Raw genomic sequence first — 22,147 nt, 5'->3', positions numbered from 1 at the left:
TGGGTGCACTATCTTTTTAATGTGCATTTGTATGTGGTTTGCTAACATTTCATTACAAATTTTGTATCAAGGACATTGGTCTGAAGTTTTCTTTTCTTCATGTGCCTTTGTCTGGTTTTGGTATCAGGGTAATAAGCACCTCATAGAATGAGTCTGGCAGAGTTCTCTCCTTTTCTAGTTCATGGAATAATTTGAGGATGACTGGTATTAGTTCTTTTAGTAGATTTCAGCTGAGTGCCCATCTGATCCTGGGCTTTGCTTTGTAGGAATGCTTTGATTTCATTATTGAAATTGATCTGTTTGCATGGTACTGGTACCAAAACAGGCGGGTGGACCAATGGTATAGAATAGAGGACACAGAAACCAATCCACAAAATTACAACTATCTTATATTCGATAAAGGGGCTAAAAGCATGCAATGGAGGAAGGATAGCATCTTCAACAAATGGTGCTGGGAAAACTGGAAATCCATATGCAATAAAATGAAACTGAATCCCCTCCTCTCGCCATGCACAAAAGTTAACTCAAAATGGATCAAGGACCTTGATATCAAATCAGAGACTATGCGTCTGATAGATGAAAAGGTTGGCTCCGATCTACATATTGTGGGGTCGGGCTCCAAATTCCTTAATAGGACACCCATAGCACAAGAGTTAAAAACAAGAATCAACAAATGGGACTTACTTAAACTAAAAAGTTTTTTCTCAGCAAGAGAAACAATAAGAGAGGTAAATAGGGAGCCTACATCATGGGAACAAATTTTTACTCCTCACACTTCAGATAGAGTCCTAATATCCAGAGTATACAAAGAACTCAAAAAATTAAACAATAAGAAAACAAATAACCCAATCAACAAATGGGCCAAAGACCTGAACAGACACTTCTCAGAGGAGGACATACAATCAATCAACAAGTACATGAAAAAATGCTCACCATCTCTAGCAGTCAGAGAAATGCAAATCAAAACCACCCTAAGATACCATCTCACTCCAGTAAGATTGGCAGCCATTATGAAGTCGAACAATAACAAGTGCTGGCGAGGATGTGGGGAAAAGGGTACTCTTGTACATTGCTGGTGGGACTGCAAAATGGTGAGGCCAATATGGAAAGCAGTATGGAGATTCCTGGGAAAGCTGGGAATGGAACCACCATTTGACCCAGCTATTGCCCTTCTCGGACTATTCCCTGAAGACCTCAAAAGAGCGTACTACAGGGATACAGCCACATCGATGTTCATAGCAGCACAATTCACAATAGCTAGACTGTGGAACCAACCCCGATGCCCCTCAATAGATGAATGGATAAAAAAAATGTGGCATTTATACACAATGGAGTACTACGCAGCACTAAGAAATGACAAAATCATGGAATTTGCAGGGAAATGGATGGCACTAGAGCAGATTATGCTAAGTGAAGCTAGCCAATCCCTAAAAAACAAATGCCAAATGTCTTCTTTGATATAATGAGAGCAACCAAGAACAGAGCAGGGAGGAAGAGCAGGAGGAAAAGATTAACATTAAGCAGAGTCATGAAGTGGGAGGGAAAGGGAGAGAAAAGGGAAATTGCTTGGAAATGAAAGGAGACCCTCATTGTTATGCAAAATTACATATAAGAGTTTGTGAGGGGAATGGGAAAGAAATAAGAAGAGAAATGAATTACAGTAGATGGGGTAGAGAGAGAAGATGGGAGGGGAGGGGAGGGGGGATAGTAGAGGATAGGAAAGGTAGCAGAATACAACAGTTACTATTATGGTATTATGTAAAAATATGGATGTGTAACCGATGTGATTCTGAAATCTTTGTAATGTTTTGAATAAAAAAAAAAAATTTAAAAAAATAAATAAATAAATAAATAAATAAATAAATAAATAATAAATTAAAAAAAAAAAAGAAATTGATCTGTTTAAATTTTCTGTATCCTCCTGGTATAATTTGGAAAGGTCATATTCTCTAGAAATTTGTCAATATCTTCAATATTTTCTACCTTATTGAAGTAGAATTTTCAAAATAGTTTTTGATGACTCTCTGGATTTCAGTAGTGTCTGTGGTGGTATATTCTTTTTCATCTTGGGTTTTGAACTTTTATCCTCTTTCTTTTGGTTAGTTTGGCAAAAAGTTTATCAATTTTATCCTTTCAAAAAACCCAACTCTTTGTTTTGTTGATCTTTTGTATTGTTTTTTGAATCTCAATTTCATTGACCTCATCTCTGATTTTAATTATTTTCTATTCTACTGACTTTGGTATTGGTTTGTTCTTATTTTTCTAAGGCCTTGAGATGAAATGTTAGATTATTTCTTAGATGCTTTCTATTATTTTAATGTATGAGTCCAATCCTATGAACTTTCCTCTTATAACTGTCTTCCCTGTCCCAGAGATTTTGATATGTTCTATTATTATTCTCATTTACCTCTAACTACTTTTTTTATTTCTCCCCTGATTTCTTCTGCTGTCCATTCATCATTCAAAGGTATATTATTTAATCTCCAGGTGTTATAGTAGTCTCTATTTTTTATCTTATATTGATTTATAATTTCATTTCATTATGATAGAATACAAGGTATTATCTCTATATTTTATTGGCTGAGATTTGCTTTGTGACATAAAATGTGGTCTATTTTAGAAAATATTCCATGTGCTGCTGAGAAGAAAGTGAATTCAGTTATTGATGGATGAAATATCTTCTAGATGTCTGTTAGGTCCAAATTATTAATTGTGTTTTTTAGTTCTGTAGAATCTTTACTTAGTTTTTGTTTGGATGATCTATCCAGTGATGAGATAGCATGTTAAAGTCACCCAGTATTATTCTATTGTGGTCTATTTGATTCTTAATATTAGGATAATAAGTTTGATTTACATAGATGCCCCATTGTTTGGGTCATAAATATATATATATATATATATATATATATATATATATATATATATATATACCCTAGGCAGTATGAAATAAACTTCTTTGTCTCTTCTGATTAATTTTTGCTTAAAGTCCACTTTATCTAACATGAAAATAGTAACTCCTGCTTGTTTATGAGATACATAAAGGTATGAAAAGTATTTTTTCCCATCCTCTTACCTTCAGTCTGTGGATGTCTTTGCTTATTAGACGAGTCTCTTGCAGGCAGCATATTGTTGAATCAGTGATAACATTCTAAATTAATCATCTTGTTTAAATGTAACTAATGTACTCTTAAACAGGATTTTTTAAGAACAAACAATAATGATAATTACCAAAGGTACCAATTTACCTTCTATGACTATATCTTCATTAATTCTCTTTACTCTTCAGTAAATACTCTTTACTCTCTATATATAGATATAGATATCTATATCTATATCTATAGATATAGATATAGATATAGATATCTATAGATATAGATATAGATATAGATATAGATATAGATATTTGCCCAAAATGCCATTCAACCATTAGTAAACACATCGTCACAATTGCTGAACTAATTTTAGGGTTAACAAGCTACAATTCTGGGTCTTAAGCAATTACACTCTGGTGCTGAATTCCAATTAAACACTACTTTAAATTCAAATTAATACAGAAAAAGATACAGTGAAAACAGATCCACAAAACTCATTGGACTTACAAAAACACAGTACATTTGGATAAGGTGGAAAATCAGTGAGTAAACAGATTAATATATTTCCTCATGCCTGAGAAGAAAGAAAGAATATCATATTTTAGCCTTTTTTCTTGATTAAATATTCCAATGACTTTTTTCAAAAATGCTCTCTCAAAGGCCAAATTATACTAAGATTTAGTAGAGAAAGTCAATGTGTTTGATTAGGAAAAGTAAATGGAAAATAGAATTTAATCAGTAAAATTATTGGGATTTCATCCTGCAAATTACAGAAATTTTTAGTGCTATTTTAAAACAAATTATGTAAACTTATGTTGCAATCAAACAGTTGATTCTATTTCTTAACATATTCTGTTATTCTTGGACTACATCTAGACTATGATAATGAGTTATTGTCATGATTTTTCTCATCACAAACCAAATATCTCAAACCTATCTTCTTATTTCCATAAAACCCCACAAACTTATATATGAATGAGAGTCTAGCAAACAGAATAATTTTGTCATCCTCACACAAAAACAAACCTAACGACATTATAATATAGGAACCACAAACTCAAATGTTCCATGTTCCTTTTTTCCCTCCCTTCAGAGACTATTTCTTTTATGATATTGTCACTTTTTTTTCTATGGTTCTTGGAATTAAACACAGGGCTTCACACTTGCGAGGCAAGTGCTCTACCCCTAAGCTTCAGTTCCAACTCCATTATTGTGACTCTTAAGAAAGTTTACCACTCCTGTATACCAAATAGAGTTGGTTCTAGTATTACCACATTTATGCCATTGAGGAGTTAATACCTGAACAATTGATCTTCAATCCATTAATAATAATAATAACAAACCCTATCACTTGAGCAGTTACTTTGTACGTTTGGATAGACCACTGTAAATTAAGCACTAAAATAAATACTATTATTATCCCCAATTTTCAGAAGAGAAAAATAAGTTTTATAGATTAAAAAGTTTACAGAACTAGAAGTGATGGCTTAGGTTTTGCTGAAATTTAGAGTTAGTTAGCATTGGGACAGGCTGCAGCAGGTCTGTATGATTCCAGAGCTAAAGTTCTTTACCAGAACTTTGCCAGAACCTACCCAGGTTTTTATCATCATAAAATAATCTAGGTCCTCTGCCTTCAGTATCCCCCCAGATAAATATACCTAATCATATTCCATTAATTCACTACATCTTTTAAACAAGATATTGCTTTGAAATTAGAATAATCTAAGTTTACTTAATTCTCTTGCTGAATGCACCAGATCAAATAAGTAAGTAAATTACAAATCTGACTTCACCATTTGACTTCTATATTCTGGCAGTCAAATTACATTTTCTACCAACTGCATTCATTTGAATACAGTCATGCTTACCAAATTATTTCCAACAGTGCCTTCATAGTCCACCCTATTACTCAAAATAGAGATGGTTCTAAAGATCTTCTCAATTTTTACCTACTTCTCAAAAATCCTCCAAAGAATCAAGAAAGTTGATGAATGTAAAACAAAAGTATATTCCCCTAAAATACAGCTAACAAACTAACTGATTCAACTCCTTTAGCAGAATGTTCAGAAAGCTAACCCAATATGAAACCTCTATACAAGAAAGGGAGTGACTCCTACTTTCAAACCATATGCACAGAAAACAGTCACATATTCAAACAAAGCTAAGCAACATAAAAAGACATTAACCAAGTTTTAAATATCTATTTAACAATTCCACTTAAAATAACTAGTGCATAGAAAGAATTTAAAAAGATATGAAGAACAATAACTATATACTATTTACTATTGCAAAAAGTATTAAAAGAAGAATACATAGCACATCCATGCCCAGAGATAAAAACATTTTTACCACAAAAGTAAGGAAAGTCAGGCTGGGGGTGTGGCTCAAGCAGTAGCTCGCTTGCCTGGCATGCGCGGGGATCTGGGTTTGATCCTCAGCACCACATAAAAAATAAAATAAAGATGTTGTTTCCACCGAAAACTAAAAATGAATATTTAAAACATTCTCTCAAAAAAAAAAGTAGGGGAAGTCTTCAAAATATAAAAATTGAATTGTCTTCAAGAACAAGTACAGGCATACCTCAGAGAAATTTTAGGTTGGGTTCTACATCACACACTATAAAGCAAATGTCAAAATAAAATGAGTCACAAAATTTTTTTGGTTTACTAAAACAAAAAAATTACATTTGCCCCATACTGTAGTCTATTAAATATGCAATAGCATTGTGTCTAAAAAACAATGTATATACCTTAAAATATTTTGTTACTTAAAAAGTGATAACCATTATCTGAGCAGTTGTAAAATGGTGGTGATAAACTGTTTTAACACCCAGTTGCCAAAAACCTCCAATTTGTAAAAAAAAAAAAAAAAAAAATGAATTATATACAAATGAAATACATTACAGTGCAGTAAAGTGAAGAGCAAATAACATGAAATATGCCTGTGAAAGCACTTTAGATATTCAAAGGAGAGAACGGGCATCCAGATGGACAAAACAACGTATACCAAGCTAAAGTAAAACATAATTGGGCTTTGGGGGGAATATAAGAGAGGAAAGCCTAAAAGTGAAGAGCACTGATAAAATCAAGCTGAAGCAATAGAAGAGGACCAGAACACAGAGGTCCAAAATACCATGCCAAGAATGTTGCACTTTATTTTTTTAAACAGCTAGGGAAACATCAAAAGATTCTTAGTGGGGGAATTGCTACATGTTTACCTTAAAAATAGCATTCTGGCAAGTTTCTGTAGATACAGAGTGTCTTCAAAATAAACACCTTTCTTAATATGATGAAAAGAAAAGAAAGATATCAAATTTTTAACTGAATTAATATTTGTGATGGAATAAATATGAGGTGACTATAATATTATTCAATATGCATAAAATGTTAAAAGCTAAATAAGATTAATGTGTTTGCAAATCTAGTATGATACTCATTTTCCATAGCAATTTAGAGCTTGATACTAATTTAGACTTTACACTGAATGCTTCAAATATAAGCTACTGAAATAATGCTTCACTGGACAAGCTTATATATGTTTAAATGAAAGTCTAAAATTACTTTGACATTGAAAATACAAGATAGCTCTTCAAACATTTATTCAGTGTTATGAATGAAAAGGCTGTTTTCAAACTATCTGTCCTATTTATACCATAGGTTAATTATTTAGTTATTTTATAGCATTTGTATCAATACTTTTATACAAAATGCTCCACATAATTTCTTTCACTGATATTGCCAGTTGACATATTCCATGACTCTTTTGACCCTTTCTTAGTGCTTTTTAAAATATTAAACAAAATAATAGCCCACAGTTACTGCATACCAATTATGTGCCAGGCACTGCGCTAAACAATTTAGTCCTCAGAATAATACCATGAAATATGTACTAAAATTATTCACCATTTTATGTTAAGGAAACTGAAGCATGGAGAGATTAAGTAACTTGCAGAATGACGCACTCTTGGCAAATGGTACAACCAGAATAAGAAACCAAGAAACAAATTGCAGAGCCCACACCTTCAACCACCATCTATAGAATAAAAATCATTCAAATGTGCAAAATATTCTCTATTAATCTTTATATCAAGTAGTAAATACGTTGATCCCAAGGGGTCTCTAAAACACCAATTTATACCATTTTTAATCATTCATTCAACAGTCATTTATTCACGGAATATTTTTAAATATGTGTTATGTTACACAGTGTTATGGTTTGGGTATGAGATATTGCGCAACAGCTCATGTGTGAGACAATGAAGAAATGTTCAGAGGTGATATGATTATATTATGACTTCTGTAACCTAGTTGATGGGTTGATCTATTTGGTAGATTGATAATTTGAAAGGACTACTGTACTGGGTGGTGACTATGGGTAGGTGGAGTGTGGCTGAAGGAAGTAGGTCACTGAGAGCATGACTCCATGGTTTAATTTTTCTGGGTGAACAGAGCTCTCTCTCTCTCTCTCTCTCTCTCTCTCTCTCTCTCTCTCTCTCTCTCTCTCTCTTTCTCCCCCCTTTCCTTTCTAGCTGTTATGAATTTAATAGCTTTTCTCCAATGTGCCCTTCTGTCATGATGTTCTGCCTTACTTCTGATCCAGAGCTATAAAGTTGGTTGACCATGGACTGAATCTCTGAAACTGTGAGCCATAACAAACTTTTCCTATAGTAAATTGTATTTGATAGATCTTTTGGTCACAGTGACAAAAAAGATGACTAATACACACATTGTTCTGGGTACAGCAATGAACAAAACAGATAAAATATGGTCACCATTCTAGTGGGAAACACAGATAATTAAAAAAATAATGATATGAAGCAAAAAGAGTATGTACACTTTTTTAAAAACATGAGGAAAAATAAAGCATGCTCAGAACTGCCATACAAGTTTGATTTTGTTTTACTAGAACACACACACTCACTTTCAGAATGATAGATGTCCACTGGACATGGTACATGGAAGGCTACCACTCTGCTCGGACATCCATACTGAGCCACAGTCTGGCTTCCTATGTAGACTCCTTCCTCTGGCCTCATCAGTACTCTTTCTTCTGTTTTCCTCACCTTAACCTCTGAAGATGCTTGGAAACGGACTCATTCTTCATGACTCAGCTCTAATCTCATTCCTTTGTGAAGCCTCTCTTGATTGACCCCTACTTTTTCTTCAATAGTATCTCTATACCTTATGATAGATAGTCTTACAATTATATGCTCTATACTATGTTGTATATATTTCTTCATGTCTCTTTTCTCTACCTGACTATAAACGTACTCATTTTGCTATAGTTAGCAACCAGAACAATAGTCTGCCATAGTATCTCCAAGTAGGTTCTCAGTAAAATTTTAAAAAGTGATAAGTTGTGCTCTAAAATTTTAATATTGCTGTAATGGTATGATAAGGAAAGTAGCAGAATTAGCAGGAGAAGCTAATTCAATCATGAAAATCCTCATATGCTAGGCCAGAAGCTGTATTTTTTTTATTCTATAGGCATAAACTACATAAGTGCTCTGTGTCACATCTATCAATGAGTTATACAAACCTGGGGAAATGGTTTATCCCCCAATATGCCTAAATTTCTTCATTTTAAAACAGGTCTATTCTACAAAATTTTTGTGAGGATCAAATACAATGTTTAAAACTGATCTAACACAGGTTTAATGCACAGAAAAAGGCTTTCAACGAATGGTACCATGGTATCATTAAGTTATATAAGAACAAAAGGAACATGAATATCTTTCAGTGGGGGTAGGGGTTGTTGGGTTTTTGTTTCTTTGTTTGTTTGGTTGGTTTTTGGTTTTGGTACCAGGGAATGAACACAAAGGTGATTAACCACTGAACCACACTCCTATTTTTCTAATTTTTTCTTTTGAGACAGGGTCTCACTAAGTTGCTTAGATCTTCACTAAGTTGCTGAGGCTGGCTTTGAACTCATAAGCCTCCTGCCTCAGTCTCACAAGTCTGAGGATTACAGGTATGTACTACTGCATCCAGCATATATCTGTTTTGTTGTTGTTGTTGTTGTTGTTGATTGGTCCTTTTTAGTTAAACATACCAGTAGAGTCCATTTTGATATAATTATACAAACATGGAATGCATCTTATTCTAATTAGGTCCCCAGTCTTGTGGATGTACATGATGGTGACATTTACTGTGGTGTATTCATAAATGTATCTAGGAAATTTACGATTTATTCCACTGTCTTTCCATTTCACATCTCTCTTCCTTCACTTAATTCCCCTTTGTCTAATCCAATGAACTTCTATTTTTCCACTCCCCCTGCCTTATAATGGGATATATCCACATATCAGAGAAAACATTTGACCTTTGGTTTTTGAGGATTGGCTTATTTCACTTAGCATGATAGTTTCCAGTTCCATCTATTTACCAGCAAATGTCATAAAATCATTCTTCTTTATGGCTGAGTAATACTCCTCTGTGTGTTTGTGTGTGTGTGTGTGTGTGTGTGTGTGTGTGTATGACATTTTCTTTATCCATCCATCTGTTGAAGGGCACCTAGTTTTAGCTTTTTGGAAATGAATGCTATAAATACTGATGTAGATGCATCACTGTAGGAGGCTGATTTTAAGTTCTTTGGGTATATACTGAAAAATGGGATAACTGGGTCAAATGGTGGTTCCATTCCTAGTTTTTTGAGGAATCCCCATACTGCCTTCCTGTATGGTTGCATCAATTTACAGTCCTACCAACAATGTAGGAGTGTACTATTTTCTCCCACATCCTCACCAACATTTATTGTTACATGTATTCTTGATAATTGCTATTCTGCTTGGAGTGAGGTGAAATATCACTGTTGTTTTAATTTGCATTTCTCAAAAAACTTAATACCAAAAACACAAATAACCCAATCAATAAATGAGCAAAAAAAAAAAAACTAAATAAATCTGTATTTTAAACAGATCACTCTACAGGAGTTTAAAGGATATATGTTACCAGGAAGAAAAAACTAGTAGTTGGAAAAACAGAGGCCATTTTTAAATTATCCAGAAAAAAAAATGACTATCTCAACTAAATAAGAAATAATAAAAAATAGGGACCAGAGGACAAAAAGGAAAGATACTTAGGGGTAATTGGTAGGTTTTTGATAACTAATCAGATAAAGAAGATTGTTGGACAATGATGAGGAAAAGTAATTAGAAATATCAATAGATTAAAGATAAAATCTGTCCAAGGGGTTGGTGTTTTTCCACAATAAAAAAATATTTCTAAAAGCATGACAGCAAAACGAATAAAGTAAAAGGTTTAAACATAAAACTACCTATATCCTAATAAAAATGATGAACCATTTGGAGGAAAATATTGAAATTTGGGCAATAAGTTTTCAGATTTACAGAAAAATTAACACAAAGTACAGAGAGTTCCCACATATTCTTACCCTCTTTGCTTAATTTTCATACACAGTGACACACACATTGTGAAGTTTCTATTGTTATACCTATTTAGCTGGTAAAGATGTCAGAGCAAAGAGATACCTGATAAGTGGTTAAATTTTTAAAATGGCAAAATTTGGTCTCAAGTACATTCTCTTGACCACAGACTGCACACCTTTCCACAAATACCTGGTTTTGAATTAAATGACCTCTCTCACCATCACCATGAATTTGAAGAAATAAATTAATGTGTATAAAGCATACTCATTAATAGTTTCCTTCTTTCCCTGAAATAAATTAAGTTTCACATAGGAGGTGGTATGTAAGTTGGAGCTTAAATTGGGGGAAAAAAATTCACCACTTTGATCTAGAAAAGTTTGCAATAGGCTCAGAAAAAAACTTCATTTTGCTTAATATTACAGTTTGGCACAATGAAAAAAATACAAATAATACAAGATGGAGAAAAGGAACCACATTTATTCATCTTAATTATATGAATTAAATGTAAACAAAACATCTTTGGTGAAGATAAGACTCAGTTCAATAGAACAGAGACCTAGAGTCCTTTAGAGAGAATAGGGAAACCCTGATGATTCTGGGCCTTCAAAAAAAAAAAAAAAACTCTATTACCAGGCAAAAACTTATTGAAAGTTACATAACAAGCAATTCATCAAACACATGTTAAGTAATTAAAATGTACAAAGCAGGTTGCTACTATAGATTGAATAATGGTCACCCAACAAGGTTCACATCCAAATCTCTAGAACCTATAAAGTGGGATATGAGGTATCTCCCAAAAGCTCCTATGTTAATGCAGGAGCTGTAATCATTAGAATAGGAAAGCTGTAACCTAACCAGTTAATTAGTCCATTTGACAGATTTGAATAGACTAACTGGGAGGTAGCAACTGTAGGCATAAGGGGTATGGCTGGGGAGGTATATCACTGGGACATGCCCTAGAAGGGTTCATTTTCCCTATGACCTCTTCCTCTCCCTTTTTGCTCCCTAGCTGCCATGAAGTGGGCAGTCTTCTTCCACCTTGCCTTTCTGCCATGATGTTATGCCTCACTTGGACTCAAAGCAATAGATTCATTTGACCATAAACAAATCTCCAAAACTATGAGCTCAAGATAAACTTTTTCCTTCTATATAAGTTATTCTTGCCAGGTATTTTGGTTCCAGAAACAAAAAGCTGGCTAACACAGTCATCCTGACAGTCCTTATAAAAAGGGCATAGTAAGAGTTAGACTCCAAAAGGAACTGGGATGATGGAAGCAGAGATGGAAGTGATACACTCTGAAGTTGGTGGGAGACTCTATAAGCCCAATAAAGACAGGTGACCATTAGAAGCTAGATAAAGCAAGTAAATGGATATTCCCCCTCAGCGCATCCAGAATGAAACATCCTGACTTATTCCTTGACCCTGTGAAACTAATTTTAGACTTCTGACCTTCGAAATTATAAGGAAATAAGTTTGTGTGGTTTAAAGCCAATGAGTTTGTGTAATTTTTTTACATAGCAATGGGAAATTAATACAGTTACATAACAAAAAAATAACTGTCATATATTGTTTTAGATAGCTTTTTATTGCTATGACCAAAAGACCTGACAAGAACAATTTAGAGAAGTAAAAGTTTATTGCAACTCATGGTTTCAGAGATTCACCATGGTAGAAGTGCATGGTGGGAAACAGCAGTTCAATACAGGCAACCAGGAAACAGAGAGAAAGCTTCAGGCACCAGAGAAAAAATATAAACCCCAAAGGCATACCCCTATTAACTAACCTACTTCCTTCAGCAACATCCTACCTGCCTAGAGTAACTATCCAGTTAATCTGTCACTGGATTAATTCACTTGTTATGTCACACCTCTCATAATCTAATCATTTCACTTGAACCTTGTTATATTATCTCACACATGAGTTTTTGGGGAATACCTCATATTTAAACCATAACATATAGAGATTCTATTCTAGGCACTGTGATAGACTTCTCAAGGCATGGCTCTTGCTTACAAAGTAACTACCATCTTATTAAAGAGAGACATTTGGACAGGCATGGTGGCACATGCCTGTAATCCCAGGAGCTAGGGAGACTGAGGCACCAGGATCACGAGTTCAAAGCCAGCCTCAGCAGTGAAGCCCTAAGCAACTCATCAAGGCTCTGTCCCTAAATAAAATATTTTTTTAAGAAGGGCTATGGGGGCTGGGGGATGTGGCTCAAGCGGTAGTGCACTGGCCTGGCATGCATGCGGCATGGGTTCAATCCTCAGCACCACATACAAACAAAGATGTTGTGTCGCCAAAAACTAAAAAATAAATTTAAAAAAAAAAAAAGAAGGGCTATGGGTTTGGCTCAGTGATTAAGCACCTCTGGGCTCAATCCCTCCCCCCAAAAAAAAGAGAAAGAGAGAGAAATTTATTCAGATCATTACGTGATAAAAGTCACACTTGAATAAGAAGTATTACATAAGCATAATCGTTTAGCCCTGAAGGACAAGAACTAGTCTTCAATGAATTTGTAGACGTCCTCAATAATCAAGAAAATACTTCTATCTAACACATAAAACATCTTCAACTCTCATTGTTGACATGAGAATTTCATAAAGCTCAAGCAATCTCAAAATTCAGAGTGAAAATCACTAAAAGCTTCACTTAGTAGAAATTTTTTGGTAGATTATTCTTTTTAACTTTCCTATTGCTTCAAAAATCTTTCTAAGTCAAAATGCCTGGGAGGGAAATGTCTGCAAATAATTGATCTTATCTCAAAACTATAATAAAACAAATATTATGAGATCAAGTATTTTATATTAAAGATACAAACAATATGACATTGTGATGGCAATGTTTCTGCAATAATATAAAGATATTTATTTGTTGAGTACCATATGTATAAATAGCAGGCATTATGCAAAGAAACAAACTGAATATAACAACTAATAGCAAAAATGAGTGGAGTTTTCCAGACAGCTCACTGTTTCTATAATCTCTTCTGTGGTTGAAAAAAAAGTGAAAACTCTAAATCTAAATTCTAAATTGGCAAAAAAACTAAGGAGAAATATTTTTGAAGGACAAAAAGTCAATGGTCACAAATACTCTCTGTTGCTTCCAATCCATCTGTATGCCAGACACTTATATGAAGTAACTCTGAATGACCCAAGCCCTATACTAAGAAGTTCTTCTCTGCAATTCAGTCTGATACATATGATAACTGTACTAAAACTTTCTGAGCTGACTGTGGTTCTCCTGTTAGACAAATCACATTTCAGGAAGCATGTGTGCGACTATGCAAGAGAGTCCCACAATCATCATATGTCCCAGTTTAGAGTGCCCACAGTTCACACACTCATATTGCCAGTGAGAAAGAGTCCACATTGTATATGTATATCCCTCACCCCCTATGACCTAAGCTACTATGTTCAGCACCATCTTGAAACCAGACTTACTGCTACAGTGTATCCCACCCTGAAGTTAGTAGTCACAGTATATCTCCATTCTTGTGGCTCAGCTGTCATTCCAACATGAGTATACAAGTGGCTTCAGCACCACAACCACATCTTCTCAGAGTCCAGGCCCAGCAGATAATCCAAGACCCTGGATTCCAAACTCACATAGTGTCTCATCCTCTAGGGAACAGATGGACTCATACAGACAGAGGGGAAGCTAACAAATAGTCAATGGTCTGCCTATATGCAAGCCCAGTCTGGTAGCATCCATGTGGTAGCTCCAACCCCAGGTGAACCCATCACACAAAATTGGGCATCATATAGCATACACATATACATGAGTCCACTCAACAGTGATAAAAGAACAGCCATACATCTGGCCAACCTGATATGTTTTCATGCAAGTGCAACCAATGGAACAGCCAGTCTCCCCTCCAAAAAAGGTTATCACACAGCCACCCCACTGTAGAACCTGAGTGCATCCAAGCACAGTGAACCCAAGGATGGCCCAATAGCTATCCCAGTGGTGACACTACTCTGTCCCTGGTCAGCCTACTGCACAGTTGGCCAGTCTGACAGGTCCCCATGCATTAGCAACCAGCCGGAAGCACCAATGTGTGACAAATAGCCATACATAATGTTGCCAATCTTCTTACCCACAAGCCCACCAAACAGCCAGCAGGCCCAGAATACTCACACGTAACCAATAACTGGCTCAACACTCAACCAAAAATTATCTTTGACCCTAGCAAAATCACATCATGACACCATGGTAACAAACATCTCTAGCCTAGACCACTACTGTAGAATACACAGACAATGATGATAAGGATCACAGCTAAAGAAACTACAAAGAAATGACCACATTACTGAGTTCACCCAGAATTAAAGCTAATGCACCATATGAACTGATACCCTATCACCCATCCCCAGGAAAGCCCAACTTACAAGAAAGAAAAAAAAAAGAAAAAACTCCATAAAACTGGAAATCAACTGAAACACTAGAAGTGAAAATATCAACAATAGGGTCACAAAAAATATGAAGATGCAAGAAAAGATGATATCCTCAAGGGAATGCAATAATTATCCAATAACACACACAAAAGAAAAGGAAATTTATGAAATTGCTGAAAAGGAATTCAAATAATGACCTTAGAGAAGCTTAGTGAAAAATATAAATATGAGAGAAAACAAACAATTCAATGATGTCAGAAATACAGTTTATGATCTCAATGAGAAAGGGATAGATACCATTAAAAAAAACAACAGAAATCTTGCAGCTAAAGAAGTCAATGAGTGAAATTTAGAAGTACAATTGAGAGCCACAATGACAGACTAGATCAAGCAAAAGAAAGAATTTCTGAACTTTAGACAGACCTTTTAAATTAATCCAGCCAGAAGAAAAAAAGCAGGAAAACTATAGGACCCATGAGACACCATTAAATGAACAAATATTCTCATGATGGGAACACCAAGGGAGAAGAGATGGAGAAAAGCACAGAAAGCATATTACAAAATATAACAACATAATTGCTAAGTCTGGGGAGATATATGTACAAGCAGATCCATGAAGCTAAAAAACAAAACCAAATCGCAAAGAAGTCTTCTCCAAGAAATATTATGATCAAGCTATCAAAGAAAAAGGATTCTATCTGATGTGCATGTGGAAAAAATTTGCTCCCTTTCTGTATGCTCTCTATTCACTTCACTGATTGTTTCTTTTGCTGAGAAGAAGATTTTCATTTTGAAACCATCCCACTTATTGATTCTTATTTCTTACATTTTAGGAGTCTTATTAAGGACGTTGGGGCCTAATCCGACATGATGAAGATTTGAGCCTACTTTTTCTTCTATTAGTTGCAGTGTCTAATTCCTAAATCCTTGATTCATATTGAGTTGAGTTTTCTGCATGGTAAGAGATCATGGTTTAATTTCATTTTGCTACATATAGATTTCCAGTTCTCCCAGCACCATTTGTTGAAGAGGCTATCTTTTCTCCAATGTATGTTTTTGGCACCTTTGTCTAGTATGAGATAACTGTATTTATGTGGGTTAGTCTCTGTGTCCTCTATTCTGTACCATTGGTATACAGGTCTATTTTGGTGCCAATACCATGCCATTTTTGTTTCTGTTGCTCTGTAGTATAGTTTAAGATCTGGTATAGTGATGCCACCTGCTTCACTCTTCTTGCTAAGGATTTGCTTTGGCTAATCTGGGTCTCCTATTTTCTAGATAAATTTCATGATTGCTTTTTCCAGTTTTGTTTTGTTTTTGTTTTTGTTTTTAGGAACCTCCAGACTGCTTTCCATATGACTTTCTGATTTACGTTCCTATCAACATGATATGAGAGTTTCCCTTTCTCTTCATTCTCCCTGGCATTTATTATCATCATCATTGTTGTTATCATACTAATGCTGTTTTGTGTCTATTGAGACAATCTTATTGTTTTTATCCTTCATTCTATTAATGTGATACATTAACATTTGTTAACTTTCATTTGTTGATTTGATTCTTTTGGTTTTCTACCCTACTCTTGAGTTTTGTACTTTCACATGTTTTCATAATATCATTGTCCTTTTGCTGCTAGTGTATGATTCCTTTAAGCATTCTTGTACAGCCTGTTTGGTGGTGATTAATTATCTGAGTGTGTGTTCATCTTGGAGATTCTTTATTTTTCCTTCCTGAAGAATAGTTATGCTGGGTATAGTATTCTTGGTTGGCATTTTTTTCCTTTCAGTACTGTGAATGTATAATTCCATTCTCTCATGGCTTATGGTATTTCTGAAGGGAAATCTTCTGTTAGTCTTACTAGGGTTCCCTTTTAAATAACCTAATGTTTTTTCCTTGATGTTTTTAGAATTCTGTCTTGGTCTTATATTCCTAACAGTTTCACTATAATATGCCTCAGAGAAGGTTGAATCTGTTAGGGGTCCTTTGAGCTTTCTGTACCTGGATGGCTGTATCTTTCTCATGATTTGGAAAATTTTTAGCAATTTTTTATTGAACAGATTTTTCTGTGTCTTTTCCCTTGTCCTTCTAGAACATCAATAATACTAGTTTTGCTTACTTAGTGGCTTATAATAAGTCTTGAAGTCATTCTTAGTTCTTTTAGTTTTTTTCCCTTTTTTCTTTTTTAATAAATTTGATTGGTTAATTTCAAAAGAACCATCATCTACCTCAGAGATTCTTTCTTCTGCCTGATTAATCCTGCTGTTGAGGTTCTCAGTTGTTCTTTTTATTTCACTTATTGAGTTTTTGAAATCTAACATTTCTGATTGGTTCTTTGTCATGTTCTCTGTCTCTTTGATGCATTTATCATTTGTATGGTGAATTATCTTCCTAATTTTATTGAATTGTCTATCTGCATTCTCTTGAATCACATTCAATTTTCTTAAAATAATTTTTAAAAAGTTTTTGTCAGGTGATTTGTTGATATCTTTCTTTGAGGGGTCTGGATTTATTGTGTCCCTTTGAAGGCTTCATATTACTTTGCTTTTTCTTGTTTTTTGTGTCCCCACATTGGTATTTGTACATCTGACTGGTCAGTTGTTTTTGTCAGTTTTATGGGGTAGATTTTGTAGTAAGACTTTCTGCTAATGATGTGTTGATTGGACATGTTGTTTTGGCTTTGGGGCCAAATGGCACTTTAGTATAGTGTCTGTTTAGATTCCTTAGTTGAAATCCACACTAAGGAAAGTACCTCTTTGTTCACTATTATTGTGGAGAGACATTGTAGCTGCTGTGTGTTTAGTTCCCTTTTCTATGGGGCCCATTGTGTATCTCTATACATCTCCATAATATTCCCACAGCACTCTGATGCTCTTCCTCAAATAATCCAGTGAAATAACTTTTTTTTTTATTTCTTCAAGTCCTTTATTTTGAAGAGTAATATGCAACTCCAGTCAGTTATCTGCTGGAGACACTCCTTTATGATATATTTTAAAAATAAAATCCTGGAATTGACTTGCTCATGTCTTCTTTAGGATTTTGTGTCTGTGCTTATAAATGAGAATTAGATTGTAATTTTCTTTTCTCATGTCAATATCCTTATATAGTTATTGTACTGAGTTTACATTGTCTTCATAAAGAATATGAGAGCTCTTTCTCATTTTTTTGTTCTTTGAAATATTTTGTATAAGATGGGGTTATCAGTTGCCTGAAGGTATGGTGAAACTTGTCTTCAAAATCATCTGAGACTGGTACTTTTTTGTAGGTTAATTTTGTGACTTCTGATTTAGCATCTCAGCTGGTTATAGTATATTTCTTTTATTCTCTAAGTAACATATTTTTTCTAGTAAATTTCCCATTTTGCCTATGTTTTTAAATTTACTGACAAATTTGTTCATGATATTCTCTTATGATTCTTAAATCTTGACTTGTAACTATGCTTATTTTTTTATTTCTAATATTATTTACTTTTCTCTCATGTTTGCATGATCAGTACTGTCAGAAATTTGATGATTACTATTTATTTCAAAGACCCAATTTGTATTCAGTAATTTTCTCTGTATTATTCTGTTTTATTCTGTTTATTTTGTTAAATTTAATTTTGATCTTTACTATTTTCTTCCTTCTACTTTCTTTTGGTTTACTTTGTTTATCTTTTAACAACTTCTGCGTTGAAAACCTGGCTAAGAGTTTTCCATATTTTTTTCTCAAATATATAATTTCTCCTGTTAAGTACCACTTTATTTTCAACCCACATATTTCTATATATCAAGTTGTTAATTTCTAAGTATTCTATATATCCATTATAAAATGAAAATTCAAACTGTGGGTTATTTAACTGTCATTTTATGTAGTGTATTTTTATGAAAAGTGTTAATGTGATTTTGAATGATTTTCAGTTTATTTTTGATCTCCCATTTTATTTCTTTAAATTCTATGCACTAATTCTTGGTATTTAGTATTAGTTGAGAGATGATTATAACATGTTATATGGATAATTTTTATAAATGCACAATATGTGCCTGAAAGGACTTTTTGGTCTTAATTTTTCTTTATATATTTCACTCCTTTTCTTATGTAGTTTTCTTTACATACTATTTAGTGTGTTTAATAAAAGTCTGTCAAAGTCACTTTTTTTAAATCTGAAAATGCACTTCTTATTTTCTTGAATGCTAGTTTGGAACTCCTTATTCAAAAGGTACTTGAATAACTAATGAGTCTATTTAAAATTTAACTTTCTCTAGTCTCAGCTACAATTGCCACTTTTTGCCCTCTATCCTACTCAATTTTTTAAAATAGCAATTATTACAGCCTATGCATACTTATGTGTGTTTTAAAAATATTTTATGTCTTGTTTTTTCTTTTTTGAAAATCTTTTATTGGTTCATTATAATTTTACATAACAATGGGATTCATTATGCCATATTCATAAATACATATAATTCAATCTCATTACTCAGTGCTTTCCTGTTTTAGTCAAATTTTTTGCTACCATGATCAAAAGACCTGACAAGAATGATTTAAGAGGTGGAAAATTTTATTTGGGGGCTCACAGTTTCAGAGGTCTTAGTCCATAGACAGCCAGTTCTATTCCTTGGGCCCAAGGTGAGGTAGAACATCAAGACAGAAGTATGTGGCAGAGGTAAGTAGCTGGGAACATTGCATCAGGAAGCACAGAGAGAGCTCTGTTCAACAAGGACACAATATGTACCTCCAAAACACCCCCCCAGCTACCCACCTCCTCCAGCCACATCCTACCTGCCCATAGTTATCATCCAATGAATCCCTGTCAGGACATTTTATGCATTGATTAGGTTAAAATTATCATAACCCAAATGTTTCACCTCTAAACTTTCTTGCATTACCTCACATGTAAGATTTTGGAGGACACTTTATATCTAAACCATAATATTTCCTTTTGCCTCCTGTCCTTTGTCCCCTGTATGCCTATTATTTATCTATCCTCTTAGGATGTAAGCTCTGTGAAGGTAATAATTTTGTCTGCTCCCAAATATTGATATATTCTAGTGCCTAGAATGGTATTTGGCACATAAAAAGTGCCAAGGAATAAAAGAAAGAGTGAGTTTATAATCTGTTTTTTTTATTTTATATTTATACTTTATATATATTATTACATTTCTATCATCAGGATGTAAACTTTATGAATGCAAGAAGTTTTGTTGCTTTTGTTCACTGCTATAGTCTCAGATGCTAGAATAGTATCTAGCATTCAATAAATATTTGTGAATAAATGAGATAATAATTAGGCTACTCTCTCATTGTTTTTCTGTTGCAAAGTTGTTTCTTTTGTAAGCTTATTTTAGAATTTTGGTTGGTTTTATATATATATATATATAGTTTCTCCATGATTACCTAGTCATAGATTTCTTTTTAAATTTTTATATAAGGTTAATTTGCTTTCTGAATTTGATCATGGTTTTCACTGATTCTTAGCTATTATTTCTTTAATATTTTCTCTTTTCTACTTTCTCTTAAAACTTCTGTTCAAACTTACTAATGAATGTCTTCCTTGTTCTGGCCTCTACAACTTTAGTCCTCTCATTCTATTTTCCATTTCTTTTTTTTTTTTTTTTGAGTTGCATTCTTGGTAATTTCCTCATACTCATCTTCCCATATAATAATTTACTCTTTAGCTCTATATAATATAACAATTAATTCATATATTGTGATTTTAAAAGTTTGATGATTATATATATTTTTAGAAGTTATATTTGTTTTAAAAACTACACATTGTTATAAATTCTTCTGTTACTATGTCCCTTCATTTCCCTTTGTCTTCTTTTATTTTGCTTTATTTTTTACCACTGGGAATTGAATCCAGGGCCTCACACAAGATAGTCAAATGTTCTACCATTGAGCTATACTCCAACTTCTTCTTTATATGTTGCTAATAATATCAAGAATAAGTACCTGAAAATAACAGTTTCTTTTATTTACTAAAAAAAATCTGGGGAGGTGAGGGTAGGACATTATATTTTATTTATTTATTATACCAAGTGACTCTGAAAGACCCCAGCCCAGAAACCCCAGGCCCCATTGTGAAACCATCAGGGTGTGTTGCTAACCCACGTAAACACCGGAGAGGTCTATCTGTTAATCAGTTAAGGGTAGTCTATTGTGAGAGGACAGGATGGTTGAGAAAGAACAGAAAAACAGATCCCAAGGCATGCCTGAACAAACAGGAACTGATAATGATGAGCAGGAACAGAAAAACCAGAGTGTTAATATGTAACTGTCATGAGGTTTATCCAGGAACATAAAGTGAAAAACAACTTTGCCCTTTAGGTAATCTATATGTTGGGTTCAAAATAACCAATAAGAAACCTGTTACTTCCCGCGCGTGCGCGCGAAACCTGCCCCTTTATCCTATAAAAGACCTGTACCCCAAAGCCCGGTGTGCCAGTTCACCAAAGCTCCGGCTGAGGTTTTGCTGAGCACCCGCAGGTGCCTGTGTATCAATAAATTGCCTCTTGTTTTTGCAGCCAGTGTCTCGTGCGTCTTTCTTGGACAGGGAATCGGAGGGTCTTTCATTTGGCGAGCCAGCCAGGAGAACTCCTGTAACCCCGTCCGGATCCCTGCCCGAGGAACACCCGATAACCACTGGGAGGTAAGCTGGCCAGCTCGTGTCATTTTGTCCGTCATTTTGTGTCCCTTTTTGCAGTCTCCGGTTGATATCTGTCTATGTGCGGCATCCGTACGATTGCGCGTAATCGCTCTGTTTTCTGGGCAGCTCGAGAAGGAGTTGACGAACTCGGACTTCTCCCCTGCCACCCTGGCAGACGTCCCGGGGATTCCTGACACCCTGGGAGACGTCCCAGGGATTCGGAGGGCCAATTTTTTTTCGGGAGGCCTACTTTCGGTTTGTGCCAAGGCCGCGCAACATTCTTTGTGTCCAATCTGATATTTGTGTCTGTCTTCTTGTTTTTGTATTTCTCATTCCATCTGAAACTAACATGGGACAATCTATAACAACTCCCTTGAGCCTTACTCTTGATCACTGGCAGGACGTCCGGAACCGGGCTGACAACCTGTCAGTGGAGATCAAAAAGAAAAAATGGATAACGCTCTGCACTATGGAGTGGCCAGCGTTCAATGTTGGCTGGCCAAAGAAGGGACATTTAATCTTGATCCCATTTTACAGGTGAAGTCTCAGGTGTTCGCCCAAGGGCCTCAAAGACACCCGGATCAAGTGCCCTACATCGTTACCTGGGAAAATTTGGTCTCTGACCCACCCCCTTGGGTCGCTCCTTTCTCT

The sequence above is a fragment of the Callospermophilus lateralis genome, chromosome 2, assembly GCF_048772815.1.
Source record: "Callospermophilus lateralis isolate mCalLat2 chromosome 2, mCalLat2.hap1, whole genome shotgun sequence".
NCBI lineage: Eukaryota > Metazoa > Chordata > Mammalia > Rodentia > Sciuridae > Callospermophilus > Callospermophilus lateralis.
This window is presented reverse-complemented; position numbering follows the sequence as displayed.